The sequence below is a fragment of the Gracilinanus agilis genome, unplaced genomic scaffold, assembly GCF_016433145.1.
Source record: "Gracilinanus agilis isolate LMUSP501 unplaced genomic scaffold, AgileGrace unplaced_scaffold40739, whole genome shotgun sequence".
NCBI lineage: Eukaryota > Metazoa > Chordata > Mammalia > Didelphimorphia > Didelphidae > Gracilinanus > Gracilinanus agilis.
Window position 1 is genome coordinate 3,145 of NW_025374399.1, and position 5,860 is coordinate 9,004.

The 5,860-nt window shown below is 39.5% G+C and overlaps 1 pseudogene; it reads left to right on the top strand.

Moving 5' to 3' along the window:
• The first annotated feature begins 892 nt into the window (after positions 1-892).
• Positions 893-1,223, top strand: LOC123255188 (annotated as a pseudogene).
• The last annotated feature ends 4,637 nt before the right edge of the window (positions 1,224-5,860 follow it).

Below are 5,860 nucleotides of genomic sequence, written 5' to 3' on the forward strand. Positions count from 1 at the left end.
TCTACTTGCTGTCTCCTCCAACAGACTGACTCCTCTGTCATCCCCACTTCATCATTTATCTTCCATCTATAAGTTCCTTCCCTACTGCCTACAAACATACCCACATCTCCCTTATCCTCAAAAAAACACTCACCTGATTGATCTTTGTATCTAACTAATATCCTATACCTCTTCTTGCTTTTGTAGCTAAACTCCTTGAGAAGACTATCAATAATAGTTGCCTCCATTTTCTTTCATTTCACTCTCTTCTTAATGCCTTGCAATCTAGTTTCCAACCTCATCATTCCTTCAAAATTGTTCTCTCCAAAGATGCCAATGATCTTTTAATTGCCAAATCCAATGATCTTTCCTTAATCCTTCTTATTTTTTACCTTTCTGCAGCCTTTGACACTATTAATGAATCACCCTTTTTTCTCGATACTCTTTTCTCTCTAGGTTTTTAGGATACCACTCTATCCTTGGTTTTCTTTATATCTATTAGACTATTCTTTCTCAGTCTTCTTTACTAGATCTTCATCCATATTATGCCCATTAACTAAAAGTGTCTTATAGGGTTTGGTCTCATGCCCTCTCCTCCATATAATTTCATTTGGTGGTCTCATCAGCTCCCATGGATTTATCATCTCTATGCTGATAACTCTCAGATCCACCTATCCTTCTCTAATTTCTCCATTGCCCTCCAGGCTCTCATCTCCAACTACCTTTTAGACATCTTGAATGGATGTCTATTAGATATCTAAAAGTCAGTTGTATCTGTGCTCCTGTCCCAGCTTTTAGCTTAAATAACAGGGTGAGGGTCAAGCCAGTGACCTAGCTGCTCACGAGTGCTGGCACGCTGTCGCCCAGGCTTTTTATCACGGCCTGCTAGAAATAGGATTTCTAGAACAGCAAAATGTCTGGAAGGCTCTGGTCTAAGGCAATTTTTGCTGGCTACAAGCAAGGCCTACAAAACCAGAGAGAACACACAGGTCTTCTCAAAATTGAAGGAGTCTATGCCCGAGATGAAACTGAATTCTATTTAGGCAAGAGATGTGCCTGTGTACAAAGCAAAAAACAACACAGTAACTCCTGGTGGGAAACCCAACAGAACAAGAGTGATTTGGGGGAAAGTTACTTGGGCTCAAGGAAATAGTGGGATGGTTCGAGCCAAGTTCAGAAGGAATCTTCCTGCCAAGGCCATTGGACACAGGATCTGAGTGATGCTCTATCCCTCAAGGATCTAGAATATGAAAATTGGCTAAATAAAATTTCACTTTTTTTTTTGCAAATGTAAAAAAAAGATATCTAAAAGTCAACATGTTCACAAATTAATTCATCATCTTTTCCCCTAAATCCTCCCTCACTCCTAACTTCCCTGTTATATTTGAGGAGTCACCCAGTCTTAAAACCTAGGAGTCATCCTTAATGTCCCTCACATCCAATCTATTGCCAAGGCCTGTCCATTTTATCTTTGTAGCACCTCTCAAATGCACCACCTTATTTCTTCTTTTTTCTTTTTAAACCCTAAACTTCTTTCCTAGAATGAATCCTAAGTATCCATTTCAGGACAAAAGAGTGGTGAGGGCTAGGCAATGGAGGCTAAGTGACTTGCACAGGATCACACAACTAGGAAGAGTTTGAGGTCAGATTTGAACCCAGGTCCTCCTGACCCCAGTTCTGGTGCTCTTTCACTGAGCTATCTAGCTGACCCCATCTTATTTCTTCTAATACCACATGATGTAGGTCCTCATCACCTCATACTTGAACTATTGCAATAGCCTACTGATAGGTCTGCACCCTCAAGACTCCCCACTCCAATCCATCCTCTGTACAGTTGCCATTTTCCCAAAGTACAGTTCTGACCATGTTTCCTTCCACTCATTCAATAAACTTCAGTGGCTCCTTCTTCATCTCCTGGAGCAACCACGAAATCTTCTGTTTAGAATTCAAAGCCTTTTGTAATTTAAGCCCCATTCCCACCTTTCTAGTCTTCTTACATCTTTCTCCTCACCGCACACTCTCAAGCTAGTGATACTGGTCTCTTTGCTGTTCCACGCCAGGAGTACTTTCCCTCCTCATCTTCACTTCCTAGATTCCCTGGCCTCCTTTGAGTCCCAACTAAAATCTCAACTTCTACAAGGAAGCCATTCTAAATCCCTCTTAATTCTAGTACCTTCTCTCTTCTAATTATTTCCTATTTTTCTTGTATTTAGCTGGTTTGTCTTTATTCGTTTACTCGTTTTCTCGACCAGTGAGCTCCTAGAGGGCACATTGCCTGGCACACAGGAGGCACTTAAAGAAATGCTAATTGACTGACTGACAAAATAGATCCAAAGGGCTGGCCTTCTTTGCCTTCTCCTTCTCTACAAAGGGACTTTTCTTCTCTGGGCCCACAAAAGCCTGGCTACTTATTCTCTTTGGCTCTTCATGCCTCAACTGGGACATGGGGGGAAAATTACTTGAAGCCAGATTCAAGTTCTGGATAGGAACTCCCCAAGGGGAGAAACAGAAAGGTATTCAGTGCACAATACAAAACAGGTATAGGACAGCTGCTCAAAAGAATTATTAAATATGTATCTTGTTTCACAACATGACAGAGAAATATGCATTATATGATAATATATGTGCAACCCATATCATATTACCTGCCTTCTTGAGGGAGAGGGAAAAATGAGAGGGGAAAAAAAGAATGAGACACAGATTTTTGACTATAGCTAATATAAGAATTTGTTTCTCTTGGCTAAGCATATTTATTATAATTTATTACATATTTACAAGAACCCATTATATTATTGTTATATTAAATATTAAAAAATAAATCCTACCTAAAAAATTGCTAAAAATTACAAAGACACTCAAGAATGCATACTCAAAACTAGATGCGATAACATAACTACTCATATTCTCCAGTGAGATTGAGATTTAAACATCAGAATATGAAATAATTTGCAATTCTTTTGAGTAGGTATTTTACATTTCACCCTGGCCCTGCACTATATAAATAGTTCTATGTCTTTTGGCAAGCCTGGCCAGGGATTGCCCTCCTACCCTGATGGTTGTCATTCTCTCCAATGTAGAAACACCCCTGATGGCTAGTCAGCTTAGCCAAGGGATCCAGGTTCTCAGGACTTCTTAAATCCACAAGTTTCCCTCTGAGGCTAGTCAGACCTATCTAGGAACTGAAGTTCAGTCACCTATGTTCAGGAAAGAAAACACAAAGTAGAAGAAGAATCTCTGGGCTCAAGCTCATCTGGCTAAGCCCTTGTCTTTACTGTCACATACTGGCACAGAAGGAAGGAGCATTACTTCCCCCCCCTCCCATCTCCTGATGGGAAGCCAAGTGTGAGAGAACTATTTGCATTTTTTCTTTCTTAATTTTTTCTCTTTGGTTCAAAGGTTAGGAATGGGAAGGGGTTGGGGTGGGAAAAGGGGAGGGCTGGAGGTGGATGGGGGAGTCTAAATTTCAAACAGTTTTCAATAATTTGTTTATTGCAGTTTACTTTTGATAAGTTGATATTTTCTGTCTAAATAAAGAAAAAACTTTAAAAATGTAAAAAAAAAAAAAAAAAACCAACATTCTGGAGATAGAAAGTCTGTGAGCTGGTAGCTGATCCTTTTAAATACTTGCAGAGTACTTAACCCCAATTGCCTAGCCCTTACTCTTCTACCTTGGAACCAATACACAGTATTGATTCTAGAATGCAAAGGGAGAGTTTAAAAATAAATAAATAAACTTGTGGAGTGCCTCCACCAGCACCACTGTGGGATCAAGAAGCCAGTGAGGGTATTGCTTTATTATCTCAAAGCCTATGCATTCTTTACCATAGCCAGCCAAAAGCTATCAGGACGACTTCACGGGGTACAATCCTAGTTAAAATAGCATTGGTATGTGGCACTATCTGTGGGCTACTCTCCCAATTTGGACTCACACCCAGGATGGGTCCCCACAAAGTACTACTACTCTCATAGATTCTAGGATAAACCGTAGGCGCAGGCTTCTAACATCTCAACCAGTATCCTTCCCAATAACGATCAGCCACGTAGACATGATTAGCCTAGCAAAGGCATTTACTAAGACAGCAAAGTATGAAGAGTACCTGTAAACATTCCCCTACAAACCTATGGTATACTCTTCCTCTGATACATAATACAAGTAGAAACTTAGAATACCACAGTAGTAAGGTAATACGTGTAGCTAAGGTAACTCACAACTCCAGAACTACAAGGTCTTGTCATTTTTGGTTAAATCCTTGCCTTCTGTCTTAGTATCAATTCTAAGTGAGAAGAGTGGCTAGGACTATGCAATCAGGATTAAGTGACATGTTCAGAGTCACACAGTAAGGAATGGACAGAATGGTCAGATTTGAAACCAGGTACTCCCAAGTCCAGACCTAGCAATCTATCCACTAAGCCACCTAGCTGCCCCTGCCCCTGTTGCCTTAATGAAGGGCTACTCCTCTCTTTACCCTGTAACTGTCTCTCTACTATCTGGCTCCTTCAAATTTTATCCAGCCTTGAATATATTCCTGTTGGTCTGGAATGTATACTTTGAATTTTCTCAAACTAACTTTCCAACTGCTGTATGTTGGGTTTCTTTCTCAGTGAGTAGTTTCCTTCTTCCCTCCTAAAAGATGAAGAGCCAAGTTCCTTCCCAGTTGTTAACTCATGCTTCAATTATCCCCAACTATGGAACTTCTGCCAGGGCTTAGTTTTTTAAAATCTTGCAGGGATGTGGCCAATTTTTACCTATCCGATAACATTTCTGTTTTCTGACCTGGTCAGAAAGAACTTTTTATACTACACAAAGGGATTAAACAAGTTTTAGCATCTGGTCAACACATTGAACTCTTATCGTCTATAACTGAATCTTACTTTTTAAATTTAATTTAGTTAATTAATTTAGAATATCTTTCCATGGTTCCATGATTCATGTTCTTTGCCTCCTCTCCTCCTTCCCCCCCCCCCATCCTAGAGCCAATGAGCAATTCCATTGGGTTTTACATGTATCATTGTTCAGAACCTATTTCCATATTACTAATATTTGCAATAGAGTAATCATTTAAAGTCAACATCCCCAATCATGCCCCCATCAAACCATGTAATCAATCATATGCTTTTTTCTTCTGCATTTCTACTCCCATAATTCTTCCTCTGGATGTGGATAGCATTCTTTCTCCAAAGTCCTTGGAATTGTCCTGGGTCATTGCATTGCTGCTAGTAGAGAAGTCCATTACATTTGATTGTACCACAGTGTATCCGTCTCTGTGTACAATGTTCTCCTGATTCTGCTCCTTTCACCCTGCATCAATTCCTGGAGGTCTTTCCAGTTCACATGGAATTGCTCCATGTTCATTATTTCTTTTAGCACAATAGTATTCCATCATTAAGAGATACCACAATTTGTTCAGTCATTCCCCAATTGATGGACACCCCCTCATTTTCCAGTTTTTTGCCACCACAAAGATCGAGGCTATCAATATTTTTGTACATGTATTTTTTCCCTATTATCTCTTTGGGGTACAAACCCAGCAGTGGTATGGCTGGATCAAAGGGTAGACAGTTATAACTGAATCTTATGACTATATTAACTGAGTTGGGGGGAAACTACATTCTTCCTTCCTTCTTCCACTTTTACCTTCTTTTAAAAAATGTTATACAACAGAAGTTCTCATTTTCTTATACAATCCTCTTTCTTGTCCATAAAAATGCTTATATTTGTTGGTGATTGTTAATTTCATAATTAAAGAGACCATTTTAAAGGTTTTTGAGGGGAATCTTTAGTTCACATTGGGGAAAGTTGGGATTAAGTAGGTGTAGGCCACTCTTTTTTTTTAAATTTTTACCTTCTTAAAAAGAGAGAGAGAGAGAGAGAGAGAGAGAG